Source organism: Felis catus, chromosome A1 (assembly GCF_018350175.1).
Source record: "Felis catus isolate Fca126 chromosome A1, F.catus_Fca126_mat1.0, whole genome shotgun sequence".
In the NCBI taxonomy this organism is placed as follows: domain Eukaryota; kingdom Metazoa; phylum Chordata; class Mammalia; order Carnivora; family Felidae; genus Felis; species Felis catus.
The window spans coordinates 2478853-2492804 of NC_058368.1; the positions used below are offsets into that span (position 1 = coordinate 2478853).

Genomic DNA, 13952 nt, shown 5'->3' on the forward strand with positions numbered 1-13952 from the left:
GCAGTGTGTGCAGCTGGAAGAAACAACTTAAATAGGAAGGAAATCTATTACGTCACAACACTATTAAGGAAACAAATATAGAATTACTAGTGTTTAAATCTATTTTCAGTAGTTTAAAATTATATGTTGCATGAAAATGCTAAACTCAAAGAAGCTTATTGAGTCTCTAGCTTCTCTGAGCAGCTGCCAATGGCTAATGGTTATAATTATTATTATTATTGACAATAATAATAATTAATAGTAAAATCTACCTTAAAATATGATGCTTTTAAAAATAATATTGAAGATGACAAAGGGTATATAAATTTTCCCTAATAAAGTTTAAGATTGTAAAACTACCTCATAATGATTATTTCCTCTAAAGCACATTACATTTTAACTGGGATTATTTCCTATAGTCAAGATATTTAAAGAAAACACTTAGGAAAAATACACCAAAGTCTTTAGGAATAGAAGTGCTATCTGAATGGAAAAAAAGATATTGTTATTCTAATATTTGTAGTAATAACAAGGAAAAAAGACTCATTTGCCCATTATATTCAGTAATATTTGAATGGTGATTTAATTGACCTTATAATTTTAAGATACTCTTTTTTAATGATAAATTTTGGTATGATATTCTGCAAATTTCTTATATACTAACAAAGAGAACAAGTTTCTTCTTAGAACTTAAGGGTGGTGTGATAATGGTCAACATAACTGATGCCACATGCCTGGCCCCTGCCATCACGCTTAACATGTATGGGCTCATTTAATTTCCCAGCAGCCCAAGGAGGGCGGTCACTCCGTTGACTGCACAGAAGAAGGAGGCTCCGAGATTTGCCCATAGACAGTCCTATTCCAGTCTTCCTTCTTAACTCTGGTACTGTGCTCCCTCCCGGAGAGAAAGTCAGGGAACCACACTACTAACAAATTGCTTCTTTTAAACCTAACCCTCCTCCTACTATCAGTGGGATAATAGTTGGTTTGTGTACACACGATAAAAACAAGACAATATATTGCTAAATAAAACCAGAGTTGTCAAAAGTGAAAGGTGAAATTTGAAATCTCTTTTTCGAATAAAGGAGTTATATAATTTTGGATTTGGAAGAAACTTTTAAAATTATTTATTAACTCTTTAATTTTACAAAGGAAATAAAATGAATCCAGAGACTTGACGTTTTTTGTGCTGGATGTAGTGATAGAACCTAGGTCTACTGACTCCTAGATAAGTACTTTCTTCCAGATAAAAATTTTTCTTTCTTTTCTTTTTTTTTTTTTTAAACACCATCTTGCTATTAGGCTTTAATAATTCAGCGTTCTAGATATGACTAGCAAAACCAAAGCCTGCCATGTTAGGTTTAATGTTGGCAGTCTTGTTTACTTCTTACCAAATAATCATGAAACTACATTTCCTGCCTTCAACTCTTTCTTTTCTCTGACCTCTTTTTTATTGATTGATTCTTATGTAATGTGTGTCCAGTTTCTGTAGATGAAAGGTGACCAGAAGATGAATCTGCTGCTTTTGACTGATGATAAAAAACAGTGCTCGGGGCCCCTGGGTGGCTCAGTTGGTTAAGCATCTGACTTTGGCTCAGGTCATGATCTCATGGTCTGTGACTTCGAGCCCCTAGCCCCTGCTTCAGAATCTCTCTATCCCTCTCTCTCTGCCCCTCCCCCACGCATGCTTTTTCTCTCTGAAAAATAAAATAAACATTAAAAATCATTTAAAAATAGTGAAATAAAAATAAATGCTCTATGTGTTCATGAAAATATCTTCAGAAAATGTTTCCTCTCGTGGATATCCCATCGGAAGGGAGGGCAGATCAATTCCACAGCTTGTGGCCGCCAACCGAGGGGCAGGGGCAACGATATTTTGGGGGCCAGCCTACACCTCATACCTCCATGTCTGTCTAATCAGTAGTGGCATCGCTTCTCCGAGCAGTGTGGTAAGCAGGTCCTTACACTGACCAGCGCCCTGCCTTCAGCACCTATTGGACACTGTTTTGCGGTATCCCATGGTAGCTACCTTTCTCTAGTACTGATCTAACTCACCCGTGACAGCGATAGCCGTCTTGTGACGAAGAGGTCTGCAGTCATGGAGGCAGTTAATCGCAGTGCACTGTGGGAAAATGCTCAGCTCAGACATTGCTAATGTGTGGACCCATCGTTTCCAGTAGTGTTGGGATTGTGGGGCAGCTACAGGAACACCAGCAGCCTAGATAGCAGAGGACCGGGCGAAGAGATGGAAACTATGCTTAGGAGGTGCCTACTCAGTGCCTGGTTTGTGCTAGAGGCTACCTGCATGACCTCGTGCAGTTATTCAACCCAGATGTGTAATCTTCATTTTCTAGAGAGGCCCATTGCACTCCTGGGAGGTCAGGTAACTTGACCATGGTTGCCCAGCTTATATGGGCACGTTACATTCCCGTGGCCAGCTGTGGGCCTGTTTACACTCGGATCCTTACCATTGTGCTGACCTCGCACACTGCTCCCATGTCAGGCGGCCTCCACGTTGGCCGGGCTAAAAGACGGCTCCAGGAGGAATCTGGCAGAAAGGGAGAAGCCAGGCATTTCTTTGGTTGCCGTGGCTCTACCCGGTCCACCATGGGTCCAGCTTCCACCAAGTGACCCTGGGTTGTGATAGCTCGCTTTTCCCTTTAAGTTCAGGCTTGTTGCCAATCTCCAGACCACTTCGCTCAGCTCTTCCATGGCTTCTGTTATACCTCTGTTCCAGGTGTATTTGACTCTAAAGTTGACATTAGAAAAAAATCTGATCGAAGTCCAAGAGCTGTCACTTTGCCTTCTTTTCTCTAAAATTGAGTTAAAACTTTTGCCTTCTTTATCTCCCAAGATTGTTTGAAGCTCAGATGAGACAGTGTAGGGGAAGGCTTTGCAGTAAAGAGATGTAGTATTATATGTTTCCGTCACTGAAACAGATAGTCTGTACAGGCATTGGGCCCCAGACTTTGGCAAAGCCTTTCTGTCTAGAAAAGTCTTCTATCTGGATGGGGTGTGGGGGTGGGCTTTAAAATTACTGCTGCTTGGGTCCCACCCACATGGATTCTGATTTCAGGTGTCTTGGGAACCTATGTTTTCAAAAATCTCCAGGTGGTTCTCATGTGCAGTCGGGGTGAGAAACACAGCTTTCTATCAGTGGTTCTTGAAGGGTGGGCTTTGGACCGAAAGCATCAGCACCATCTGGAAACCTGTTAGAGCCGCACCTTCTTGGGACCTACCTAGACCTGCTGAGTCAGAGACTCTAGAGTGGGGCCCTCCGGCTACCTGTAAGAAGCCCCCCAGATGAGTCTGGTGCCCACTGAAGTTTGGGTACAGCAGCATTGGGTGGGCGTGCCGCGCTTCAGTCAAAGAGGTTTGGCTGCCCTGCCTTTTCTCTCTTTCCACCTCTGCTCTCCTGTGGCTGGAAAGGGGGACTTCTTACCGTCCCAACCACGATTCCTTGTGCTTCCTGTGACCGTGTGTCTACTGCTTCTGTGGCTCTCTTGGCTGCGGCTTCAAGCCAGCCACCGTTGGACACGGAAGTGGAATTTTATTTATTCAAGCCCTCGTTATTAAGCACACGGTGTGGGCCAGGAACTGTGCAAGGCCCTGAGAGTGCCACAGTCAAAGGAGGGGATGGGCTCCATCCTCAGAGCACCGGCCGTCTGGGGAGAGGCCGCCAAGCAGCTGGCAATGCACATCGGTCGCGAGAAATGCTGCGCGAGGGCCCTCGCCCTCGCATGCAAGAATGGCACCGTTATTTCCCTGACGACAGTGATCATAAGAGTTATCCGCATCAGGGGTTCTTTTTCACACAATGAAGATAGAATTAATGTAGTGTCTGATAAAGGGAGGGACCAGTTTCACTAGATGTGGCTTCGGGATGTCCCGAAAGGGTGGGACCCGCGGGAGTGGCTGTCAGCCGGGCGGCCCAGGCCTTGTCTGAAATCCCCACGGAGGAGGCGCCTAGAAGGCAGACCCTCCTGGAGCTCACCGGGCTCAGGGCACGCCCAGGTAAGTCCGCCAAGAAGGATTCGGGAGGCAAGGCCTTTGCTTGTCCAGAAAATGACAAGCTGGTGATGCTTCTGCCTGGTAGAAGAAGTGTTTGCTCGAGCAAGAATGAGGAAGGTGAACGTGTCTAAAAGTGTATTTAGGATTCGGGACCCTCTCTGATTTGGCGAATAGGTTTTCCAAGTGGAAGGGCTAGCTCTCTCCAGAAGAGGGCGCCTGTATTCTTTGTTACCATTTTCCATCTGTAAGCGACCGTTTATATTTTCATACTGGCACAGAATAAACAGAAGACTGACTTATGTTTTGCTGTTTGCAGAGCTGACTTCATGTAATTTTGACAGTTGTACCACATTCCAAACGCTTATAATTTCTTCCACTGGGACTTGGGGATATTAGATTAGGACATCAGAAAACCATGGGAAATGCGTCTCCTAACAGTATTCTTGCACTACATGAGCTCTGCTCTTTGGCTTATCTGTAAAAACATCTCCTTCATTAGCGCCTACGAACAAGGCCTGTCAGTAACACACTAGTCTCCAAAGTATGCCTCTGCGTATTTGAAAGAATATTTACATAACGCGGAAAACGAGTGGTTGATCCGTTTAAAACGGCGAAACAATTGGATGATACATTTTCTTCTTATTCAGACAGTTACAGCACTATGGAGACGTTGCCATTAATAAGTTCAGACGTGAGTAACATGACACTTTGGCAGATCGCATGCCAGAATCAGAAAGGGGCCGCCATCTCAGAGGGGGCCGCGAGCGAGGAGGACACATGTACACAAACACGCAAAGTCCGCTCAGTGGCCAAAAAGGGTGAGTGGAGGAATCTGAAAGTAAAAATCTGTGGCTTTTGAATTTAGTGTGAAATTGCAAACAGACAATGCAGTAAGAGTATCAGAGCGCAAGGGAATAGAAGTGAAATTTTGGTGACACTAGATAAAAGTATGTGAAGGGCGGTCCCTGTGGCTCAGGGGTTCTGCTCTGCCTAGAGGGCCGATACGTTGGCACATGGGTGACGGTGCCGTTTTTAAAGCAGATTTGTGCGATTTCCTGCTTTCCTGGGAAGTAATTCTCTCTCTCTCTCTCTCTCTCTCTCTCTCTCTCTCTCTCTCTCTCTCTCTTCGCTGGCCTGCCCCCACCTTTATACTCCCAAATTAACATGACACGGGGAGAAGGGATGTCCAGGTTGGGCTTTATGTTCACGCAGCTTTCTGCAAAGGTAAGAGATGTTAGACCTTCTGGGACTGATGACTTGCCTCACGTGGCTCTGAGACTTGCTCTCCTCGGAAGGTGAAGAAGGGTGGGGAGAAAGGGCGAAACGGCCCTTTCTGCACTGCTTTATTATGTGCAGCGTTTTCTCAAAGTCTTAAGTGTAGATGAAAGCTCTCAGCCTTTAAATTAACGTGACCCAACGTTCACATGGCCGATGCTGCGGACATGCCCGCCTGTGAGAAGATTCCGGGTCTGGGCTTGATTTCTGTGGATGTAATCAGCAGAGAGCATGAATGGGAGGAATGATTGGGAAGCTCTGAAAGTTTCTAGTGTGCTCCCTGTTTTGTCATTATCTCGGGGTAATTGGAGTTGAGAGGGTAGGACCTCTAATGAGCGGCTGCTCTCCCTTAATGGACGGGGACTGGAAATTAGCGCGGCTCCTGCTGTTCTATGTGAGTGAACCGTGGCGGCCAGAGCCGCCAGCGGGTCCCTCCAGGAAATTTAGGCAACTGCCTAATGGTGGCCTCGCTAATGGCAACAATTACAGAATAGCCTTTTCAATGAGACCCGTGTGCATCAGTTAGAGACTAATCTCATTGAGCAGCAACAGGCCTGTGACAATGTCCACTCGGTGACTGGTACTTCAGCATCGCCGGCTAGAAGGGGTTTTCGCGTCTCCCGAGAAAGCCGAAATAGACACGACGTGACACCAACCTGTGCCCCTTTGCAAGACCAAGATTGCAGCAGCAGGCGAGAGAGCGAGCGCGCCTTCTCCCCGGGTCGGTCTCCTGCCGGGGAGGTAGCCCCCTTTTCTACCCACGGCATCCCACTTAGCAAGTTCAGAGCCGTGGCCGGCAGACGGGCGCCGACCCTCCGCCAGCCACGGCCTTCAGAGTTACCTGCCACGTCTCGGAGGGAATATGGGGGCACCGAAGGCAGGAGAGGGTTCCCGCGATGGGAATCCGTTAACACGGGTGGATGCCGGTAGCCGGGAACGAGAGCCGGTCGGTGGCGTTTCAAATCACTGGACTCGTTTACTGTCACAGGTTTTAACACCTCCGGTGACAGAACTGGGGCTTCCAGGCCTGGCCGTGAAAGCCACTGTAGTTTAAGGTCACGTGGCTTTACTCACTCTGTGGGAAGGACCGGCCTTGTGCCGTCACGGCAGCACCGACTTGACCCCGGAAGGGCCTGGACTCCGACGGTGAGTAAGGAGGCATTGCCTTTTAGGGGCCCTCCCGGGCAGGGTCAGCTCCTCAGCACGAGGGCCTCTTAAACTGTCCATCCCGGGCACCTCTCTGGCCTCACCCTACCCCCATCCCGAGAAGAACCAGTCCCCTTTGAGGCATGAGCGCTCTTTCTCGGAACGATTGGATCCCTTCGCTTTTTACGGAATTAGTACGTTGGTCAATTTGGCCTAATACGCGCACACACACACCACATCTCCTCTACAGAAAGACATAGGTGTTGAGTGAGCCGCAAACGTCTTTAAATATAAAACCTACGTAAGGAAAAAATTGAAGAGGGCAGTATGTTTACTGCGAGGATTTCAAGATACGCTGGGTCTTTTTCGTCAGAGTAATTTATCCTGAGCAGAATCGACTGACCCAGATCTGGACGTTTTTGTTTGCGTGTGGGGGGTGGGGAAGGGGAAGCTTCAAATTTTTCTTAGCTTTTTGGAGTTTGCTCGCGTATTATAGCTGGTGACTCATCATCACGGAGGAGTGGAGATGAGAGAAAGTCACAAATACATTTGGTGTATGGGAGTTTTTAAAAAAAAGTTCTTGCTGTCATTTTCAGGGTTAAGTGTTGTTCTAGCCGTAGCACGCAGACACAAAAATTGCTCGTAAAATATAATTTCACTAGAAGATGATCCCTTATCCGCTCAGAATGAGGAGACAGTGCTGAATTCAGCTCACAAGTGGCCACTTTAACTTAACACTATTTGCGTGAAAATAATTGCAGGTGCAGGGAAGGAAGCTTTTGAGCAGTTGGCCTTAGGTGTGCCTGGTCAAGTCGGGTCCTGTAATATCCGTTCTCTGCTTTGGCTTGAGTCATTTCAGGGACTTGTAGCTTTTTTTTTTTTTTTTTTTTAAAGAGGGAGCACAAGGAAAAATTGCAGACTTCACCTAATTTAAAATAAGAACTTCCTATCGACTGATTTTACTCTTTTCACTGCAGAATTTAGAGAAAGCAAGCAGTTCACAAGGCACCTATTTCTGGTTTGCAGTACAGGTTGCGGTTTCCCTCTTATTAAACATTGGCTATATTTTTAAGACACTTTGCCTAAGAGTGGATAAAGTGCTTGCAAAGTAATGGTTGTTGAAAGCGTCCGAAAATCCCCCAGGAACTAATTTGTTGTTGTTTTTATTCTCTAACTAGAATGGGAGTTTGCCTAAGATGTTGGTGATTTCCTGCAGTGATTTCTGAACGAGAAGTAGATTTAAGGTTCGAAGTCACTTTTGTGTGTGATCTCTGGGTTAAGAAGCAAATTCCTCACTTTGAAGGCTCAAATGTTTTTCTTTGGAGAAATAGAAAAAAAAAATCCAAGGGACTTGTTAAACATGCTTGTGCCGTATCGACTCCATCATAGACTGGAACTTGGCCCACAACAAAGCCTTACGGGTGTGAGGTGCTGGGGGTTAGGTGTCGTCCCTGGGCCACAGAAACCTCAAGCATGTGGGCAGAATGGTGACCATTGGCAGCCATCAGGCTGTGAAAACAATGTGCTAATTACTGGGGAAAACAAACAGCCAGCAGTTTCTACATACCCATCAGGAGATATGAATAACAGAGTACATACATTTTTAAATTTAGCGCATTTTTGCTGCTCAATAAATGCATAATAATAATCATCATCACATTTTTATTAGACACTGTGCATTTATGAGCGAGCTTGGTGGTCTCTTTGGGCCTCTGCCAAGGTCTAATGGAGCCTTCATAGCTGTGCAGACTCCTCTTTCAGATTTTCCCCTCCTTTCTGCATAATCTAGGGGACGACAGCAAACCTACCTGGGGTAAAGGGAACGTGAAGGAGGTAGCTTTTACTTTATCTCAGAGTCAATCTACCCTGGCTTTTCCAAGCCAAAGACATGCTTCTAGAAATCACTATGCTCCGTGACAAAAGTTGAACAGAAGATAATCACTCACAAAGGAAAAGAAAAATGTTAGCATTAGCCTTTTTTCAAAAATTGGTTTCTGACCCAAGTGTCAACGTTCATTGACCTATAAGCTAGACACCCTGCTTCCTTATTAATAATGGCAAAGTTGGGGCTTGGCACAAAAACATCACCATGCGTTTTAGAAAGCAGAAATGAAGGCAGGGTTAATGCCGTAACATCCTATGTATCGGATATAATCGGCCTGGGAACGTGGAAAGATGAGACGGGGACATGCGTTCAGTCAGTCAACAGATCTCTGTGGACCACCCAAGATGGCGCAGCCCCTCTTCCTGGGACTTGGATACATTGGTTACCAGGACAAAGACCCCTGACTTTGCAGGGTTCAACAACTGGGTGGTGTTGAAGAGCATGTCCTACTGAGTAGAAAATGGCAGTGAAAATCCAAACATCTCGCCTAAGTTTGGAAGGTGAGGAAAGTGAAAGCGAAGTGAGGGAATCAGGGTCATGGAGCTTGGGAAGACACAGTTGCAACTAGACTTTCTGATGTGATTCAAGTATAGGAAGAATTGTTATCTTGGAGGGGACGGCGGCCATCTCCAAGGAGGGTGGTACGGAAGGAGCCATGCCAGCTGCAGGAAAGAAATCTAGACTCGAAGATATGGGAGAGTGGCAATGAGGACTGGAATGCGATGCCAAAGAAAGGAAAAACAATGAGATAAATTACGCGTGGTCTTTCCAGAGCTGGGCATGAACTATCTTTCAGCTTTCTTTCTTCTACCTTTAAAAACTCGAAATAGCTGTAAACTTATTTAACGTCAATAAGCAATACCTTGTCTAAGGGAGATAAACACAGAATAGTGCACCATACGTGGACCTGTACATTTAGAGAACAAATGTGGATTGTGTCTAACGTGTAGGTAGAGGGGTGGGCTTACACACAGGGAACGTTTTTCCTCCATCTGAGGCAACATCTATTTAGGAGGCTGGTTCACCACTTCTAGACACGTTTGTATGTGCACCCCACCGCACATGATGCCCCTGTATGTGGCATAGAAATGTATATTTCTATGTTGTTTGGGTCTTTTTGGTTGTTTTTGTTTTTGTTTTTAGGTTCCAAGATATATAGTCAACATATCACCCGGAGGAGAACTATTTGAGGCGTTCTTGGAGTGATTTCATCTGTTGAATGTTAGGTAGTGACTGAGAGACCAGGTAGGTTTGTTTGGGGGGGGGGGCATAATTAGTAAAGCTTTAGCGCAGGTAAGAGCAGGGCCTAGTGCGGCCATTCTACCTACTTTCCTTCTCCCTTTGCCGTTTCTTGCTACTACTAGATTGGTACCCACCACCGCATTGTGGTGAGACCCTTGAGGGCAGGGACCGTGTGTCGTGTGGCAATGAATTCCTAGCATCCAGCACAGGGCTCTGCACTTGGTAGGGGCTCAATGCATATTTATTGGCTAGAATTGAACTAGTATAAACATACAAGGAAAGCCTCATCAGGGAGCCCGGAATACCAAGAACTAAGTTAAAGGAAACTTGGGGGAGGTCTTTCTGCCCAACCCCAGGGCACAGCTCTCCGTGTCTCAGACACCATTCCCTGCAGTTGGGCAAGGAGGGGCACCGACTTCAGGGTGGACTGTGTCTGGTTTAAAGGATGCTCACTGTGCCACTGTGAGTGAAAAACTGTTGACAAGTCGCACATCCATCAATAGGAGAAAATTGTTGGATTATGGTATATCGATGCTATGGAAGGTGAAGCGGCCATTGAAAAGGAACTAGGGAAGTCTGCCTGTTCTGACAGAGGAGGATATCAATGGTAGAGTACTGGTGGTTTTTTTTTTTAATGTTAATGTTAATTTTTTTTAATGTTATTCTTGAGAGAGAGAGAGACAGAGACAGAGCGCAAGCGGGGACAGGGGGGCAGAGAGGGAGACACAGAATCCAAAGCAGGCTCCAGACTCTGAGCTGTCAGCACAGAGCCCGACGCAGGGCTCAAGCTCATGAACCGTGAGATCATGACCTGAGCCGAAGTTGGATGCTCAACTGACTGAGCACCCAGGGTGCCCCCCACCACCCCCGCTCTCCTCCCACCCCCCAGAGTACTGGTTTTTGAAAAACAGTATGCATGTCATTATGTGTAATTTGTTCCCATTTAAAGAACTACCCCTATACATATGTGCATATGTATGGGTACTTACAGAAAGCTCTGGAAAGATGTACGTCAAATACTAGCGAGTGCCTATGAAGGGATGGGAGAGATTTAAAAATCCATGTACTTCTGAACTGTCTGAATGTTTTACAGCAAACTTGTATTACATATGAAATAACATATATATGTTATTTATCTCTCTATATTTCTCTATATATTTTTATAGATATATATTTATATATACAGATATTGTAGATATATATTTTCTCTCTCTATATATATATGGAAAAGAAGAGTTTCTCTCCTTTGTGAGAATTGGTTTGTTTTAGTAGCCTAGAATTAATATATAAATAAGTATATATATTAAATAGTTGTTATTTAACTAATTTACTATTGATTGAGTGATTGATTCTTGGCTAAATAAAGTGGAACAATTCTCACGAAGGAAAGAGACCATCGTTGACTCGTAAGAAGGTCTTATTTTTCATGACTGAAAGTCCTATCTTTTGGTTGGGCTTGTATTTCTTTTAGTGATGAGTAAGGGGCAGTGTCCCTTGAGAACATAGGTCCCCAAATTGTAGGCAAAAAAAAAAATCATAATTTCATGTCTAATACTTTTTTCTTTTTCTTTTTTTTTTTTTTTTGCTCTCTTGCTTTGGACATGTCTACATAAAGCAAGTCAAAAGTTAAAGTAAAACTCTAGATTAGCATTGTCACCAGAAGGGGAGGGAAATTGTAGCAGAGAGTCTAAGATGAGTCCCAAGCGGCTATGTTTTTATGTTCCTTCACACATAATTCTGAGGCATAGCCAGGACTGAGACCTACCCCTGGGGTTTCTTTGATACTAACCATACTCTACAGACTACAAGGCAATCTCTCCAATGTACTCTTGACATCAGCAAAAAACAGGAGTAGTGAAACATGATTTGTGCCAACATAAGTTTGCATGTTTCCCATTTGTTTGTGGTCAGCATCGAATCCCAGTCCGATATTTATAGGCTTATGATTTTAAAGTATCCCAAATCAAGGCTCTGTCAAACACTCAAGACAAATCTAAATCAACGTCTTGCTTTTCTTTGTCACTATTGGGGGGACTTGGGGATAATCACAAAGTTTCCTTCCAATTATGTGATTCCACTGTATGGCTCTGATAAGTCGGTACTTGAGTATACTAAATAGGTTTGAATCTTTAGGCCTGGACGAGTTATATCTCAAGGTACTGTAATAATTCATGTATATAATGGCCGAGCCTGGCCAATGGTATTTATGAAACTTTTCCGTGACTCTAAACAGTCTCTACCACACTAGAAAAATAACGGTTTTATCTATTACCATGGGGCTGAATTATTCTATTTAACTAGAATTCTTATTATTGATGTTAAGTTGCTACTAATTAAAAAAACTTTTTTGAGTGTAGTTGACATACAATGTGACATTAGTTTAAGGAGTACAACATAGTGATTCAACAGTTCTGTGCGGTATACTGTGCTCACTTACGTGTAGCTGCCATCTGTCACCACACAGCACTGTCACAATATCATCACTATGTTCCCTATGCTGTGCCTTTTGTTCTTGTATCTCCCGCCAATCTCCTTCACCCATTTTGCCCAACCCTGTACCCCCTTCCCTCTGGCAACCATCAGTTTACTCTCTGATTTCTGCTTTTTGTTTATTCATTTGTTTTGTTTTTTAGATTCTACACACGAGTGAAATTATACAGTATTTGTCTTTCTCTGTCTGCCTTGTTTCACTTAGCATGACACTCTCTTGGTCCATCCGTCCATCTGTGTTGTTGCAAATGGCAATATCTCCTCTTTTTTATGGTGGAGTAATATTCCATTGTGTATATATATATATACACACCACATCTTCTTTGTCCATTTATTTTTGGAAAGACACTTGGGTTGTTTCCATATCTTGGATATTGTAAGTTATTTATAATTTTTCCCCCTTTTCCAGGTGTCTTTTTATTTTTTCTCCTGAATGGCCATACTGATTAATTTTATGTGTCAATTTATGTCGGGTATTTGGTGAAACATTATTCTAGGTGTTTCTGTGAGGGTATTTTTGGATGAGGTTAACATTTGTATCAGTAGACTGAGTTGAAGCAGACTGCCCTCCATAAACATGGGTGGGCCTCAGCCAATCAGTGTATAGCCTGAGTAGAACAAAAGGCTGACCTTCTCCGAGTAAGAAAGAATCTTTCAGCCAGACAGCCTTTGAACTAGGCACTGCCTCTTGCACTTGGCAGCTTCCAGCCGTTAGACGTGAACTGCAATGTCAGTTCTGCAGATTTCGGACTTAACCAGCATCTGTAATCACATAAGTCAGTTCCTTATAATAAGTCTCTTCATGTAATCTGTCTCTATATAATAATCTTCATACATATGTAATCTTTATATATAAAGTCTAATAATATTCTATGTAGTAAATATCTCTCTATGTATATGCATATGTAGAACCCTGACTAATACAATGGATGATAAAAACCACACAATTTTCATTGTATTTTCAACCTTTCTTTTTTTTTTTTAGTGATAAATATATAGGATTGTTAGCAGAAAAATATATGTTGTGTTACTTATGAATTACATTCATGGGGCATGAGGGTGCTACAGTTATAGGCTTAAAAAAACTTCCTCTTATTTTACTTTTGAGATGAAATAGATTTTGAATAGATTTTGAATACAAGTTCAATTAAATGGTAAATGAAAAGAACGCTGGTGCAATTTTGATTGGGATTGCACTGAATGTGTAGATTGCTTTGGGTAGTCTTGCCATTTTAACAATATTTGTTCTTTCAATCCATGAGCATAGAATGTTTTTCCATTTCTTTGTGTCTTCTTCAATTTATTTTAATCGCTTCTCAGCCTTTTGGTTAAGATCAAGTGCAATTTCTTTCATAAGTTTTCTATAGTTTTCAGCATACAGATCTTTTACATATTTGATTAGGTTTATTCCTAAAATTTATATGGAGCCACAAAAGACCCCGAATAGCCAAAGTAATGTTGAAAAAAAAAAAAAACCAAAGCGGAGGCATCAGCATCCTGGACTTCAGCCTCTGCTACAAAGCTATAATCCTCAAGACAGTATGGTACTGGCACAAGAACAGACATATAGACCAATGGAATAGAATACAGAACCCAGAATTGGATGTATGAAATGTATGGCCAACTAATCTTTAACAAAGCAGCAAAGAGTATCCAATGGAAAAAAGTCTCTTCAGCAAATGGTGCTGGGAGGACTGAACAGCAACACGCAGAAGAATGAAACTAGACCACTTTCTTACACCATACACAAAAATAAACTCAAAATGGATGGAAGACCTAAATGCAAGACAGGAAACCGTCAAAACCCTAGAGGAAAAAGCAGGCAACAACCTCTTTGACCTCAGCTGCAGCAACTTCTTACTCAACACGTCTCCGAAGGCAAGGGAAATAAAAGCAAAAATGAACTATTGGGACTTCATCAAGA

The 13952-nt window shown here is 43.4% G+C and overlaps 1 long non-coding RNA gene across 9 annotated transcripts in view; it reads left to right on the plus strand.

The window, feature by feature from the left end:
* Nucleotides 1-13952, plus strand: part of LOC109494431 — a 51360-nt gene that overhangs the window by 31847 nt on the left and 5561 nt on the right. The window contains exon 5 of one of the 9 annotated variants that reach the window (XR_006587146.1): nucleotides 5171-9541. The exons of 6 other annotated variants lie outside the window; for them this stretch is intronic. This is a non-coding gene — a long non-coding RNA (uncharacterized LOC109494431). The remainder of the gene's footprint in view (nucleotides 1-5170; nucleotides 9542-13952) is intronic. 2 more of the 9 variants (XR_006587121.1, XR_006587133.1) reach the window with 2 other exon arrangements.